Here is a 17,356-nt window from a genome sequence, read left to right on the forward strand (position 1 = left end):
TGAAGTGATGGGACCAGATGCCATGATCTTCGTTTTCTGAATGCTGAGCTTTAAGCCAACTTTTTCACTCTCCTCTTTCACTTTCCTCAAGAGGCTTTTTAGTTCCTCTTCACCTTCTGCCATAAGGGTGGTGTCATCTGCATATCTGAGGTTATTGATATTTCTCCCAGCAATCTTGATTCCAGCTTGTGCTTCTTCCAGCCCAGCGTTTCTCATGATGTACTCTGCATAGAAGTTAAATAAGCAGGGTGACAATATACAGCCTTGACATCATTCTTTTCCTATTTGGAACCAGTCTGTTGTTCCATGTCCAGTTCTAACTGTTGCTTCCTGACCTGCATACAGGTTTCTCAAGAGGCAGGTCAGGTGGTCTGGTAGTCCCATCTCTTTCAGAAATTTCCACACTTGTCATCCACACAGTCAAAGGCTTTGGCGTAGTCAATAAAGCAGAAATAGATGTTTTTCTGGAACTCTCTTGTTTTTTCCATGATCCAGCGGATGTTGGCAATTTGATCTCTGGTTCCTCTGCCCTTTCTAAAAGCAGCTTGACCATCTGGAAGTTCATGGTTCACATATTGCTGAAGCCTGGCTTGGAGAATTTTGGGCATTACTTTACTAGCATGTGAGATGAGTGCAATTGTGCGGTAGTTCGAGCATTCTTTGACATTGCCTTTCTTTGGGATTGGAATGAAAACGGACTGGCATAGTGGTAAAGAATCCACCTGCCAATGCAGTAGACGTGGATTCAATCCCTGGGTGGGAAAGATCCCCTGCAGAGGGAAATGGCAACACACTCCAGTATTATCAACTGGGAAATCCTATGGACAGAAGAGCCTGGGGGCTTTAGTCCATGGGGTCCCAAGAGTTGGACATGACTTAATGACTAAACCACCAGACCACTATCACACATTTATTTAGGGTGCACTGGGTCTTCATTGCAGTGCATGGATGCCTCTCTTGTTGTAAAGCACCGACTCTAAGGTGCATGGGTTCTCTACTTGAGGCACACAGGCTCAGTAGTTGCAATAGGTAGGCTTAGTTGTCCTGTGGTATATGGGACAAACAACAAGTGTTAATTATAGTCATCATGTACATTATATCCCTTGTTGTTCATTCGCTGTGTCATGTCTGACTAGTTAGAACTCTATAAACTGCAGCATGCCAGGTTTCTCTATCACTATCTCCCTGAGTTTCCTCAAATAACATGCCCATTGAGTCAGTGATGCCATCCAACCGTCTTATTCTCTGTTTCCCCCTTCTCCTCTTGCCCTCAGTTTCCCCAGCATCACTGTGTTTTCCAATGAGTCAGCTCTTCGCATCAGGTGGCCAAAGTATTGGAACTTCAGGTTCAGCATCAGTCCTTCCAATGAATATTCAGGATTTCCTTTAGGATTGACTGGTTTGATCTTGCAGTCCAAGGGACTCGCAAGAGTATTCTCCAGCAACACAGTTTGAAAGCATCAATTCTTTGGTGCTCAGCCTTCTTTATGGTCCAACTCTCACATCCATACATAACTACTGGAAAAAGCATAACTTTGACCAAATGGACCTTTGTTGGCAAAGTCATGTTTCTGCTTTTAAAAACAGTCAAGGCTTGACATTGCTATTCTTCCAAGGAGTAAGTGTCTTTTAATTTTGTGGCTGCAGTTACCATCAGAAGTAATTTTGGAGCCCCCCCAAAATAAAGTCTGACACTGTTTCCATTGTTTCCCTATCTATTTGCCATGAAGTGATGGGACCAGATGCCATGATCTTTGTTTTTTGAGTGTTGAGTGTTAAGCCAGCTTTTCCCCTCTCCTCTTTCACCTTCTTCAAGAGGCTCTTTAGTTCCTCTTCACTTTCTGACATTAAAGTGGTATCATCTGCATATCTGAGGTCGTTGATATTTCTCCTGGCAATCTAGATTCTAGCTTGTGCTTCAGCCAGCCAGGCATTTCTCATGATGTACTCTGCATTGAAGTTAAATAAGCAGGGTGACAATATACAGCCTCGATGGACTCCTTTCTCAATTTTGAACCAGACCATTGTTCTGTGTCTGGTTCTAACTGTTGCTTCTTTTCCTGCATACAGGTTTCTCAGGAGGAAGGTAAGGTGTTCTGTTATTCCCATTTCTTTAAGAATATTACAGTTTGTCATGATCTACACAAAAGCTTAGTCGTGTCTGACTCTTTGCAACCCCATGAATTGCAGCAAGCCAGGCCTCCCTGTCAATCACCAACTCCCTGAGTTCACCCAGACTCATGTCCATTGCATCAGTGATGCCATCAAGCCATCTCATCCTCTGTCATTCCCTTCTCCTCCTGCCCCCAATCCTTCCTAGCATCAGAGTCTTTTCTAATGAGTCAACTCTTCGCATGAGGTGGCCAAAGTATGGAGTTTCAGCTTCAGCATCATTCCTTCCAAAGAACACCCAAGACTGATCTCCTTTAGAATGGACTGGTTGGATCTCCTTGCAGTCCAAGGGACTCTCAAGAGTCTTCTCCAACACCACAGTTCAAAATCATCAGTTCTTTGGCAATCAACTTTCTTCACAGTCCAACTCTCACATCCATACATGACCACTGGAAAAACCATAGCCTTGACTAGACAGACCTTTGTTGGCAAAGTGATGTCTCTGCTTTTGAATATGCTATCTAGGTTGGTCATAACTTTCCCTCCAAGGAGTAAGCGTCTTTTAATTTCATGGCTGCAGTCACCATCTGCAGTGATTTTGGAGCCCCCAAAAATAAAGTCTGACACTGTTTCCACTGTTTCCCCATGTATTTCCCATGAAGTGATGGGACCAGATGCCATGATCTTCATTTTCTGAATGTTGAGCTTTAAGTCAACTTTTTCACTCTCCTCTTTCACTTTCATCAAGAGGCTTTTTAGTTCCTCTTCACTTTCTGCCATAAAGGTGGTGTCATCTGCATATCTGAGGTTATTGATATTTCTCCCAGCAATCTTGATTCCAGCTTGTGCTTCTTCCAGCCTAGCATTTCTCATGATGTACTCTGCATAGAAGTTAAATAAGCAGGGTGACAATATACATCTCCTGTTTGACCACATCCAATTTACCTTGTTTCATGGACCTAACATTCCAGGTTCCTATGCAATATTGTTCTTTACAGCATTGGACTTTCCTTTCACCAACAGATACAATCACACCTGGGTGTCATTTTCACTTTGGCTCAGGCTCTTCGTCCTTTCTGTAGCTATTTCTCCACTCTACTCCAGTAGAATATTGGGCCCCTACCAACCTGGGGGTTCACCTTTCAGTGTCATATCTTTTTGCCTTTTCAAACTGTTCATGGGGTTCTCAAGGCAAGAATGCTGAAGTGGTCTGCCATTCCCTTCTACAGTATACCGCGTTTTTAGCAGGGACATGCCCTTCAGCTGCTCAGCGTAGCTGGATGAAATGCCTTGTGCTTTGACTTTCCCACTGCTGGTCCTCAGTGAGCATTTAAACCTTCACTGGCCATCAAGAGTCAGTCAAGATGTGGCCAGAATTTGAGGCAAAGGCCCTGTTGGAGTGGCTGAAAAGGGGGTCTGGGGAAGTCTGGAACTGATGTTGGAGGATGCCCAGGAGTGGAGGGCACCCCCACCTCTGCTGCTGCTGGCTACCCTGGAGTCGATCCACTGCTTGGGAGCTGCTGTCCACCAGTGGAGCTGATAAGCCGCCCAGGAGCTGACTATATCCTGGCTTTTCCACTGCCGCTGGTTGCCCTAGTACTTTATTTATCTTCTTAACCAAAAGTTTGTACCTTTTGGAAACCTTCATTCTATTTCTCTGCCCACAAATTCCCCACCTCTGGTGGTATCTTTTCCTTTGAGATTAAAAAGGAAACTTTAAGTTCATCATATAAATGAGATGCTATAGTATTTGTCTTTCTCTGACTTATTTCACTTAGCATAGTGCCCTCAAGAGATTATCCATGTTGTTGGAAATGGCACAATTTCCTTATTTTTTTTTTTATGGTTGAACAGTCTATCATTATATGTGTATATATATGTGTATGTATATATGTATATGAGCATGTGTATAGATACATGTATATATGCATAAAATGTAAAATCACATTTTATTTATTCATTCACCTTTTGATAGATATTTAGGGTCATTTCCATGTCTTAGCTATTGTAAGTAATGCTGCAATGAACATGGACTATTCAGGATCATGACTTTTGTTTTGTTCAGATATATACCCAGAAGTGGAGTTGAAATAGAGCAAGTCCCTATAGTCCTTCCCATCCCCCTACCGCATGTCCTCAACCTGCCTATTATCTGTGGGAAAAAAAAAAAAAAACTTAGCTAGAAGAACAAGTTTAATCATAGAAGTGAGAAAATGCAGAAGCAAAGAAAAGCAGTCAAATAGGACAAAACAGTAATAGTTTAGTCATTAAGCATAGTCAAGGAACTTTAGCTCTTTCTCAAGGGCTATAGATAATATTTTGAGCCATATCCTGAGCTGTCTTGTAGATACTGAAGCTCCCACCAAGTGGAATAGGTTAACTGCATGATGACCAGACTGGAGCCATGACAGAAGCTCCCACAGTTGTGAGCACTGGCCTTAAGGAAATGGGAACAAACCAACCCTGGAACTTAAAATCAACTGTGTTTAAAACAATCAAGATGATGTTGGTCAGACCACTGGTAACCAATTTCAAGATTACTGTTAGAGCTGACTGCTGTTTCTACATGTAGCCCCATTCTTCTGCCTATACACTCTATTGCCCCATGATTGTCAAGGGGGGAGTTGCCCTTTGGACAGGAGTCTGCCCTACCCCATGGCCCCAGTCACTGGCATCCAAAATAAAGTAAATTTTCCTTTCCATCAACCTTGCCTCTTTATTGGCTTTTGAGCAGTGAGCATCTGGACCCCATTTTCAGTTAGAGTTTGATGAATTCTGACTCCATATTAAGATATAATTGGAGTCAGAATTCATCAAACTGCAAGGAGATCCAACCAGTCCATTCTGAAGGAGATCAGCCCTGGGATTTCTTTGGAAGGAATGATGCTAAAGCTGAAACTCCAGTACTTTGGAGTTTGGCCACCTCATGCGAAGAGTTGACTCATTGGAAAAGACTCTGATGCTGGGAGGGATTGGGGGCAAGAGGAGAAGGGGATGACAGAGGATAAGATGGCTGGATGGCATCACTGACTCGATGGATGTGAGTCTCAGTGAACTCCGGGAGTTGGTGATGGACAGGGAGGCCTGCCGTGCTGTGATTCATGGGGTCGTAAAGAGTCAGACACGACTGAGGGACTGATTTGAGTCTGATCTGAATATGATCCAAATTACAATGTTCTCCTATCTATTCACTTTTATCGTATCAGAAGGAATAAATTCTCATCACAAAACTGCTTTTTTCTTAAAAAAAAATTAAATCTGTGGAAGAAGGCATTTAAATTATAACTGATATTAAGGAATTAAGTAACTAAGAAGGTTTTGATTCCAAGAAAAGGCTGATTTAGTAAGCTTCAAGACAGTTCAAGAGCAAATAGTCAAACAAAAGCACAGAGTGAAAAATAGACAAGACAGAGCTAAAAGATAAGTGGGAAGTGATGAAGAGTGGACTAGAGAGAAGGTGGGGAGGAATTGATATCACAAGTGAAAATATACGCAAGCATGTTCCAAATGGATGAAATACAACCCACAGATGTAAGCAACTCAACGTCCTTTGAGCAAAAAACAAAACAAAACAAAAACAAAAACACAGGGGAAAGAATGAGATACACTATGGTCTCAATGCCAAAGTTAATGTAAAAAGATTTTAGACATTTTAGAGACTACAGAGGCTAATTGGTGATGCCTAGACATAAATAAAAACGAAGATAGATAGCAATACAGAACCTTTTTATTTTAGAAAATATTTTAATTTCTCTCTTTTTTTTTTTTTTTTGGCTGTGCTGGGTCTTCACACGGGCTTACCTCCAGGGGCAGCACGTGGGCTTCTCTTGCTGCAGTCCATGGGCTTCTTGCTGCAGTGCAATGGGTCTCTTGTACAGATCATGGGCTCTAGAGTGCAAGAGCAGTAGCTGCAGCCCAGAGGCTTAGTTGACCTGTGGTATATGGGATCTTAGTTCCCTGACCAGGGATCTAACCTGTGTTGGAGGGTGGATTCCTTTTCTTATATAATTTTATTTATTTATTTCTGGTTATGCTGGGTCTTCATTGCTGTGTGGGTTTTTCTCTAGATGCAGCGAATGGGGGCTACTCTCTAGTTGTGGTGCTTGGGCTTCTCACTGCAGTAGCTTCTCGTTTTGGAGCATAGGCTCTAGAGCACAGGCTCAATAGATGTGGTGCACCGGCTTAGTTGCTCTGAGCATGTAGGATCTTCCTAGATCATGGATCAAACCCATATCTCCTGCACTGGCAGGAGGATTCATTGAGCCACCAGGGAAGTCCCTGGAAAATGGATTCTTAACCAGTGGACCACCAGGGAAGTCCTGAGAACCTTTTTAAAGTGCTAAAATAAATCTCATGTCAAGACAAAATTCTATACCCAGCATCAAATTGGTCCCAAATAAAGATGTCTGAAAAACTTAAAGTGAAGCATTTCATTGCTGCTGCTGCTGCTGCTGCTAAGTCGTTTCAGTCGTATCCGACTCTGTGTGACCCCATAGACGACAGTCCACCAGGCTCCCCTGTCCCTGGGATTCTCCAGGCAAGAACACTGAAGTGGGTTGCCATTTCCTTCTCCAATGCATGAAAGTGAAAAGTGAAAGTGAAGCCGCTCAGTTGTGTCCAACTCTTAGCGACCCCATGGACTGCAGCCCACCAGGCTCCTCCATCCATGGGATTTTCCAGGCCAGAGTACTGGAGTGGGGTGCCATTGCCTTCTCTGATTTCATTGTTAGTAGCCTTGAATTAGACAAAGTACTAGACAGTGTTATTAAGTCCAAAGGACAATAATTCCAAATTGAAAATTAGGGATGCAGGAAAGAATAGAGTCAATAAAAGAGAATTTAAAATAAATATCAATGAATTTTGGTTTATAAACAGTTCAAGAAATATGTCATGGGGATTAAAATATATGTAGAATTAAAATGCATGACAGCAGTAATAGAAAAGCCAGGAAAGTTAAAATGAAATTGAAAGTATTCTAAGATTTTAGCTTTGAGAAAAGTGGTAAAAATGATTATCTGTATTTGTTGTTTAGTCACTAAATTTTGTCCAACTCTTTTGTGACCTCAGGGACTGTAGCCCACCAGGTTCCTCTGTTCATGGGATTTCCCAGGCAAGAATACTGGAGAGGGTTGCCATTTCTTTCTCCAGGGGATCTTCCCCATCCAGGAACCAAACCTGCTTGAAAGGCGGATTCTTTACCACTGAGCCGGCAGGGAAGCTCAATTATCTGTATCAGGCTACATTAAATGAAGGAATCATAATTTAATCATAATTCATAATACTCATTAATTCATAATTTAGTGCAACCACAAATATTTGTATATGAAAATAACACGTTTATACAGAGAACAATGTGATAATGAAAGAGTTAAGTTATAGTCAGTGAAGTAAAGAGAGTTTAGTGCAAAGGGTAGGGAAAGTCAGATGGTTGAAGTAATTTCGTATTTATTAGTAATTTTCCCAGGTGGCGCTAGTGGTAAAGAACCAGCCTGCCAATGCAGGAGACATAAGAGACTCAGGTTTGATTTGGGTCGGGAAGATCCCCTGGAGGAGGACATGGCAACCCACTCCAGTATTCTTGACTGGAGAATCCCATAGACAGAGGAACCTGTCAGGCTATAGTCCATGGGGTCGCAAAGAGTCAGACATGACTGAACCGACTGAGCATGCGTGCATGCAGGTGAAACACAAATGAACAAAACTACTTTCTCTGGCATGGCTGTGGGATGCAGACATTCCAGATTTGTTAATACAATTTGGGCGTTAATTACTGGTAAACATGTGAATGGTCTCTATCGTATTGTGTTAATACATGAGTTTACGGATTATTTTAAAAAAATAAAGCTTTTAACACTTAAACTTTAAACATATATAATACTGTACCTTAATGAGATAATGGATGTCAAAGCTATTGCGGCAATCGTTTCATGATATAGATGTCATATCATTATACTATTATATTCCCTTTAAACATCTATACTGTGTGTGTGTGTGCTAAGTCGCTTCAGACTCTTTGCAGCCCTATGGACTATAGCCCATCAGGCTCCTCTGTCCATGGGATTCTCCAGGCAAGAATACTGGAGTGGGTTGCCCTGCCCTCCTCCAGGGGATCTTCCTGACTTAAGATTGAACCAACATCTCCTTCAATTCCTGCATTGCAGGCAGATTCTTTACCGCTGAGCCATGGGGGAAGCCCAAACATACATAGTACTGTATGTCAATTGTGTGTCAATGATATCTCATGAAATCAGAAAAAAAAATTGTTATGAAAAAAATTAAAAGTACAAAAAAGTATACATCAAAGAGGACAAACAACTGTGTTTTTCTTCAGAATTATTTTATTGAATCATAAATGTACACCTGCTTTATAACTACACTCTAAAATTTAAGGAACAATGTTATGCCTCATTACAACATACTCCTGGCTAACAGCTTTTCAATATCTGAGAAAAATCTTGCAAAAGTTTTCACATGATCAAAAAAAGGATGCTTCTATACTCTGACAAAGACCACTAGAAAAAAATAATTAAGCTAAGAAACCGTCTCAAAGGCATTTTCTATATAGTTTTTCCTCTGCAGGCAGGTAATGTTCTTAAATAATCCACTCCATTCACCAATGGCTCTCTGCAGCTGCTCTGGTGTCTTCTGCCACATCACTGCATGTTTACTCATGACTGAGACAATTCACCCGAAGCTGTCCTGTTACCTCTGGGCTCTCATCCTCTGCTATTTAGACAGTGAGAGAAAGTTGCTCAGTCATGTCTGACTCTTTTCGACCCCATGGACTATACAGTCCACGGAATTCTCCAGGCTGGAATACTGGAGTGGGTAGCCTTTCCCTTCTCCAGGGGATCTTCCCAACCCAGGGATTGAACCCAGGTCTCCCGAATTGCAGGCGGATTCTTTACCAGCTGAGCCACAAGGGAAGCCCATGGCAAATAGGAAGAAGCTCAATATCAGCTTTGCCTTCTCAACCCCCACTTCCTCCACTGCCTCCTGGACCAGAGTTTCAGTCTGTAAGTTTTCCCCACTGCTGGAAGTAGTTCCTCAGACTTTCTTCTGTGGTTTCAGACTCAGTTGCTTCAGTTCAATTCCCCATAGCTGAAGGAGATGAGAGAGATCTCAGCAAAGAATGCAGGTCTGAACTGTCCTGGCTCTGGTGAGAACCTAAGGTGCTCCAGGAAAGTACCTCCAGGAGCATCTCCACGAAGACTCAGCAATGCTGCTATGGCCTCTCAGCTCCTGTCTCCCTTGAAGCAATCCTGAGTGATTTTCTATCTTCCTGCAAAACATATCAGTTGAAGAGAGTGACCTTTCCAGAATCAGTCATCAAAATTAATATTCCATTTTCTCTATTAGTTTTCAAATTGTGAATTATATATGTATTATCTTCTCTTCCTTTTATGTTGATTTTCTCACCTAGTTGAATAGCCAGTGAAGGGAAGAGTAATGTGGACTTTAATGGTTCACACTGACATACTTCATACTTATTTATTCACTTTGCTTTTAGAAGGGGATCAGATATATTTTGTTGAAAGAAAGTATTCAATCTCCAAAAACACTTTCTAAAGTTTTCTCTGAAAGTCACTCAACCTCAGTTATACCACGATACCACCTTTTTGGTGGGAGACTGCAGTCAACTGTCACTATGATTTTAATATCCTTTCTCTCTTAATCCCTTTAAGACTCTAACCATAATAATCTACTTAAAATGTAAACCTAATCAGTGCACCCTTTCTTTTACAACCCATCACTTCTGTCTTCAGAGGATGTTTTTAGAGGGAGAAAATAAACATATTTTAATCCTCTTGTCCTGCCATAATTATTAACACAATCCCTTTCAACACCCAGTATTTCCCAGTTTGGAAAGAAAATCGTGTGATCCTTATGTTTACCGAGTTTACACCTATTACATGCCAAGTTGTGGACTAAGACCCATGATTCAAAATGTCACTGAACAAAGTTGTTGCCCCAATTTATTTGAATCTTCGTGACAGAAAAGATTTTTTTTTTACTCTATTCCTAGGTTTATTTAACTCTACACAACAAAGAACCACCACAACATCATCTAAAATGCCACGAAGTTACAAAACCCAAAAGAGAAAATAAATAGTACTGACTGTACAATAAAAACCAAAAAAGCAATGTACACATTACCAGGGTAGCCTGCAGGACCATGAACAGCAACACAACTGCCCCCGTGGAGGGGTGGTTCTGTGATGACCTGGCAGATCTGGCTCGCAACTTACCAATTTCAGAGAAAGGGAGGGAGTGTGTGTGTGTGTGTGTGTGTGTGTGTGTGTGTATACACGTGAAAAGAACTATTTGGGGCAGATAACATGGGGCATTTGACCCTAGAGGTCAGAAGAGGACCCTAGCAGGGGAGCAGGGCTAGGATAACAGGAATGGCATCACGACAGGACCAGGCCACCAGATCAGCCCAGCTCATTTGGGACATGGGAAAACGTGTTCCCAGGCCGGGGATGTCCCTCCACCTGGAGCCCCCTGGCTCATCCCTGCTGCTTTGCTAACTATATGACTCCCAGGAACTATAGAAACTTGGACGTTTTCCAGCCGGAACACTGGAGGGCATCTTTACAAGCACAACCCCAAACCAGCAACACCCCTGCAGCCGGAGCTCTGCTGCTCGGGGACAGGTGTCAACTGCTGCCCTCACCTTCGGCAGGAGCTGGAGCTGGAGCCGCTCCAGTGGCGGCGGCGGCGAGGGGAGCAGGGTCGCCGGCGCTCGGGGGACCTGCCCCAAGGGGAACGCGACCTGCTCCTCCTCAGCCTGTGCCACGTGGAGGGAGCGGTGGCAGCATTCTCTGGGGAGGGCTCAGTCGTCTGGGGGTGGCTGGGGCCAGGGGGCCAGCATGGCTGTGGCCGTGATCTGCTGGGCGTCGACTGCTCTCCATCCATGTGCTTGAGCGCCTTCGCAGCCTCTTCCGGACTCTTGAACTCCACGTAGGCGTGGCCTTGAGACGGATGCGCGCGCATCCTTTCTCTGGGCAGGTCGATCGCTCGAACTCTCCCGAAGGTGGAGAATATCTCCCGAAGGTGGAGAATATCTCCCAGATGTGCTCCCTGGTCACCTTCCGGGTGAGCCTCGCTACGTGCACTTTGGTGGGCTTAGGGGCGGGGCTGCGCCGTCTCCTTTCCTTCTCGTCTTGTCCGGGTGGTTTGGGTTTGGAACCCGACCGCCGCCTGTCATCTCTGGGGCGCCAAGGCCTCGGAGAGCCGGGAGAGCTGCTGGAGCTGGAGCTGCGGGACCCACTGGAGAGTCCCGAGAGGCCGGATGCTGAGAGCGAGCCGGAGCCGCGGCTGGAGCCCGCGCGGGACCGAGCCCCGGAGCTGCTGCTACCGCCCGAGGCTCTGAGCCGCTTCCGAGCTTTATCCCTGCCGCGGTCCTTCTCGCCGGACTGCTGGGTAGCACTTGTATCTTTACAGCGATCCACGGACTGCTCGCCAGAGCGCTCTTTGAGTGGGATGGGAGACGGAGTCATCTCGCCTCCGCGCTTCTCAGCTTCAGGAGAGAAAGGGGTTAATAGATTAAAGGCTGTTTCCTACAGTGGTAGGTACGATAGAGTGCTGTGATCATCAATAAGGCCATCACAGAGACAGAAAAAGAGGGAGATATAGAGGAAGAGAAGTAAGAAGAAAGAAAAAATATTAATGACAATTATTGATGATAAAGAGATTGGAGAAATGACACATATGGATCAGGGAGCTGAATTTTTAAAAACATTCTATTGTTTGCTAAATGTTCCCAGAAATACAAGAGCCAGTGATCTACTAGATTATTTTAGCCCAACATCAAAGCAGGTTCCAGGTTGTTTTCAGTTCAGTTCAGTGGCTCAGTCGTGTCCGACTCTGCGACCCTGTGAATCGCAGCACGCCAGGTCTCCCTGTCCATCACCAACTCCCAGAGTTCACTGAGACTCACGTCCATCGAGTCAGTGATGCCACCCAGCCATCTCATCCTCTGTCGTCCCCTTCTCCTCCTGCCCCCAGTCCCTTCCAGCATCAGAGTCTTTTCCAATGAGTCAGCTCTTCGCATGAGGTGGCCAAAGTACTGGAGTTTCAGCTTTAGCATCATTCCTTCCAAAGAAATCCCAGGGCTGATCTCCTTCAGAATGGACTGGTTGTATTTCCTTGCAGTCCAAGGGACTCTCAAGAGTCTTCTCCAACACCACAGTTCAAAAACATCAATTCTTCGGCGCTCAGCCTTCTTCGCAGTCCAGCTCTCACATCCATACATCCAGGTTGTTTTAGACAACATTAAATGTTGGTGGCTCAGACGCTAAAGGTTGTTTTAGACAACATTAAATGTTGGTGGCTCAGATTGCATCTGTTGGCAATGCAGTAGACGTTGTGCGCATGCTAAGTTGCTTCAGTTGTGTCCGACTCTTTGTGACTCTATGGACTGTAACCCTCCAGGCTCCTTTGTCCATGGGATTCTCCAGGAGAGAATACTGGAGTGGTTTGCCATTCCCCCGCTGACCCAGGGATTGAACTGGAGTCTCTTCCGTCTCCTGCATTGGCAAACAGGTTCTTTCCCAGTACCGCCACCTGGGAAGCAGTAGACATTAAAGAAAGCTTTATAGAAACATTAAAATACACAAAGGCACTGGATTAAGTTGGAAAAGAAATGAGGTAAAGTTCGATGTTGCCTCAGAGGATATCTCAGGTAGAGAAATCAAAAAGTGAGAAAAAAGAAAAGACACTGTAAAATAACTTAAAAGTCACCTTGACCCTGGTGTGAGTGATATAGGCAATCACAGACAAAACCCTTACCACAAGTCCTAGCACCACACCGCTGTGTCAGCCCCAGGGCCCATGGACGTCCAATCTGTACTGTCTTCGTTGCAGCTCAGGGCCACCACAGGGGAAACTAAACCACGAGAAGTAGACCCTGTGCTGATGTATCAGGCAGATGGCTGGAACATTCTGTCGTCTTCCAGCTTAAAAATGGGACAGTCTGGGCTTTGTAGTGTCATTTAGTTCAGAACTGCCTTTCATGGGAGCACTGCCTCCTCAGCCCACATTATAAGCACTATTAATAGGAAGAGAAAGAAATCTGAAACCCAGTATGGCAGAGTCTGGGGTAGTGTCTATGCATTTCTGCCAAGGGGTCAACCCAGGCCTCTATCTGTAATAAGGACCCTCCTATCAAGTCTCAGAAAGCTTCTCCACCTCACCAGCCGTGACCAGTGGTTTTCAGAGTGAGAAAATGAATCCTTGGACCATAAGCAGCAGCAGCAGCACCTGGGGAATTACTATTAGAAATGTGGAGTCTCAGGCCTTGCTCCCAGATGTGATGAAGCAGAGACTCTGGGATGGAGCAGCAGAGAGCTGAATTAAAAAGGAAGGAAGGAAGAAAGAAAATACCAGAAAAATAAACGACCCGATCAAAGAAATGGGCCAAAGAACTAAACAGACATTTCTCCAAAGAAGACATACAGATGGCTAGCAAACACATGAAAAGATGGTCAACGTCACTCATTATCAGAAAAATGCAAATCAAAACCACAATGAGGTACCATGTCTCGCTGGTCAGAATGGCTGCCATCAAAAAGTCTACAAACAATAAATGCTGGAGAGGGTGTGGAGAAAAGGGAACTCTCTTACACTGTTGGTGGGAATGCAAACTAGTACAGCCACTGTGGAGAACAGTGTGGAGACTTCTTAAAAAAACTGGAACTAGAACTGCCATACGACCCAGAAATCCCACTGCTGGGCATACACACTGAGGAAACCAGAGTCAAAAGAGACACATGTACCCCAACATTCATTGCAGCACTGTTTACAATAGCTCAGACGTTGAAGCAACCTAGATATCCATTGGCAGACAAATGGATAAGGAAGTTGTGGTACATACACACAGTGGAATATTACACAGCTATTAAAAAGAATGCATTTGAGTCAGTTCTAACAAGTGGATGAAAGTGGAGCCTATTATCCAGAGTGAAGTAAGTCCGAAAGAAAAACACCAATACAGGATATTAATGCATATATATGAAATTTAGAAAGATGGTAACGACAACGCTATGTGCATGACAGCAAAAGAGACAAAGATATAAGGAACAGAGTTCTGGACTCTGAGGGAGAAGGTGAGGGCGGGATGATTTGAGAGAATAACATTGAAAAGTGTATTGGAAAGAAAAGTGAAAGTGAAGTCACTCAGTCGTGTCCGACTCTTTTCGACCCCCTGGACTGTAGCCTACCAGGCTCCTCCCTCCATGGGATTCTCCAGGCAAGAGTACTGGAGTGGGTTTCTGTTTCCTTCTCCAGGAGATCTTCCCAACCCAGGGATCGAACCCAGGTCTCCTGCATTGCAGGCAGACGCTTTACCATCTGAGCCACCAGGGAAGACTCGAAAAGTGTATTACCATATGTGAAATAGATCGCCAGTCCAAGTTCAATGCATGAAACAGGGCACTCAAAGCCAGTGCACTGGGACGACCCAGAGGAATGGAATGTGGAGGGAGGTGGCGGGGGGCGGGTTTGGGGCGGAGGGGACAACATGGCTGATTCATGTCAATGTATGGCAAAACCCACAATATTGTAAAGTAATTAGCTCCAATTAAAATAAACTGAAAAAAAAAAAAAGCCAAGAAACTTGTGGGTAAAACATTTTTCAGAGAGAAATATTTAAACAGAGCCTGGGCAAATACTACTTCTACTTCATAGTGATTTTGTTTAAAAAAATATGCCTTCTTACCCCAAGAAAACTTCATACGTACAGATATAAGAACCCTTGAATCTTTGTTAATGCTAACACCACAGAAAAAACTTTCAATAAGGTAACTTTTTATCTTAAGGGCAACTGTTTGCTAAATTAAAGAGATTTTACGTAGGACAAGGGTAGATAAATGGACACTCTCTTGCCATCAATATGGATTCCAAGCTCATCAGAAGAGGCCAGCTTGGAAATAGGTCTATGCAGTTTCCCCCAGTTCCAAGAGCTTTCCTCTGACTATGCCTGAGTTGCAGACAGCTGTGACTCCCTGGAAAGTCTACTGACTTCTGCCTCTGCCTCTCCTTTTATAAGGGGAGAGAGTGGACAACACAATCTAGAGGACATGCTTTCTCTCCGATCCAAGGCATTGGAGAGATTCTGAAATCTATGCCCATAAACACAAGATTCTGAGGCCATTAACATCATCAGATACTGTTGTAGATGAAAAAAAAAATACATTTGTGCCTGGGTAGGTATTTGCAACGTCTACTGATATTGTAATGTTTTCTTTCCCTCGGTTGGGATACATTCTACAAAAATAAGAATGGAAGTTGCTTTCTGCACTTCATAATAGCTTTAGAAGGACCAGGGCTCCAGGTCTTCTTTACAACTCACAAGCTCCCTTAGCAACAGAGTAGACCTTCCTTTCCCTGAAAGAACACTGTGCCTGAAATTTCCTTACTATACCTTGTAACAAACACCAATCTACCTAATTCACCAGAGCAGGTGCAGAGAGTCATTTTGTGAATCCATCAACTTATTTAAGAACATTACCTCACTGTGGGGGCTTCCCAGGTGACTCCAATGAATGAGGTGACTCATTCATCTACCAATACAGAGACTTGAGTTTGAGCCTTGGTTTAGGGAGACCCCCTGGTGTAGGAGATGGCAACTCACTCCAGTATTTTGCCTGGGAAATCCCATGGACACAGGAGCCTGGTGGGCTGTAGTCCATTGTTGTTGTTTAGTTGCTCAGCTGTGTGACACCATGGACTGCAGCACGCCAGGCTTCTCTGTCCATCACCAACTCCCAACCTGCTCTAACTCATGTCCATCGAGTCGGTGATGCCATCCAACCATCTCATCCTCTGTCGCCCCCTTCTCCTCCTGCCTTGAATCTTTCCCAGCATCAGGGTCTTTTCTAAGGATTCAGCTCTTCACATCAGATGGCCAAAGTACTGGAGCTTCAGCTTCAGCATCAGTCCTTCTAATAAATAGTCAGGATTGATCTCCTTTAGGATTGACTAATTTGATTTCTTTGCAGTTCAAGGGACTCTCAAGAATCTTCTCCAACACCACAGTTCAAAAGCATCAATTCTTCAGTATGCAGCCTTTTTTATGGTCCAGCTCTTACATCCATACATGACTATTGGAAAAAAACCATCACTTTGACTATATGGACCTTTGTCTGCAAAGTAATGTCTCTGCTTTTTAATATGCTGTCTAGGTTTGTCATAGCTTTTTTTTCCCCAAGGAGCAGGTGTCTTTTAATTTCATGGCTGCAGTCACCATCTATAGTGATTTTGGAGCCCAAGAAAATAAACTCTGTCACTGGTCCATAGGGTCGCAAAGAGTTGGACATGACTGAGCAACTGAACACACACACACACACACACACACCTTACTGTGAAGGAAATATGGTATAAAAATGCCTTTTTAAAGGTTATTCACATAAAATATTGGCTACCAACTGAGTAAAAGAAAAACATTACATGTTCATAGAGATTGCAAATACCAGCCCTCCAAATGTATTGAGTTTTTTCATCTACAATAGTATCTGACGGTGTCGGTAACCTCAAATTCTTGTGTTTGTGGGTACAGATTTAGGAATCTCTCCAGTGCCTTCCTTCAGAGAGAGAGTGTGTCCTCTGGATTGGGTTGTTTACTCCTTGGGTTGTCCACTCTCTTCTCCTATAAAAGGAGAGTCAGAGGCAGAAGTCAGCGGACTTTCCAGCAAGTCACAAGATGTCTGCATCTCAGGAGTGGTTGGAGGACAGCTCTTAGAAGATAGAGGATCTTGTACTGACCAGATTTCCAAGCTAGCCTCTTCTGGCAAGTGTGGAATCCATATTGAAGGCAAGAGAGTGTTTGTGTGTCTACTTTCGCCTTTTGTAAAATCTCTTTAATTTAGCAAACAGTAGCCCTTAAGACAAGATGTCACCTAATTGAAAGTTATACTCTTTGGTGGTAGTATTAAGAAAGATTAAAAGTTTTGTGTATTTATGTGTATGAAGTTTTCTTGGGGATAATCTAATTTTTTAAAAACAAGATCATTATGAGGTGGCAGTGGTATTTGTCTGGGCCCTGAGGTTTTTCATTTACAATAGTATCTGATGGTATCAGTAGCCTCCAATTCTTGTGTTTGTGAGTACAGATTTAGGAATCTCTCCAATACCTTGGATTTGAGAGAGACCATGTCCTCTGGATTGGGTTCTCTAGTGATTGGGTTGTCTACTGATTTGGTTATCCACTCTCTTCCCCTATAAAAGGAGAGTCAGAGGCAGA

The 17,356-nt window shown here is 43.7% G+C and overlaps 1 pseudogene; it reads right to left on the reverse strand.

Annotated features, from left to right (window-relative positions):
• Window positions 1–8,437: 8,437 nt before the first annotated feature.
• LOC129626712 (RNA-binding protein with serine-rich domain 1-like) lies at window positions 8,438–12,098 on the reverse strand (annotated as a pseudogene).
• Window positions 12,099–17,356: the final 5,258 nt, after the last annotated feature.

This window comes from Bubalus kerabau, chromosome 1 (assembly GCF_029407905.1).
Source record: "Bubalus kerabau isolate K-KA32 ecotype Philippines breed swamp buffalo chromosome 1, PCC_UOA_SB_1v2, whole genome shotgun sequence".
In the NCBI taxonomy this organism is placed as follows: Eukaryota; Metazoa; Chordata; class Mammalia; order Artiodactyla; family Bovidae; genus Bubalus; species Bubalus kerabau.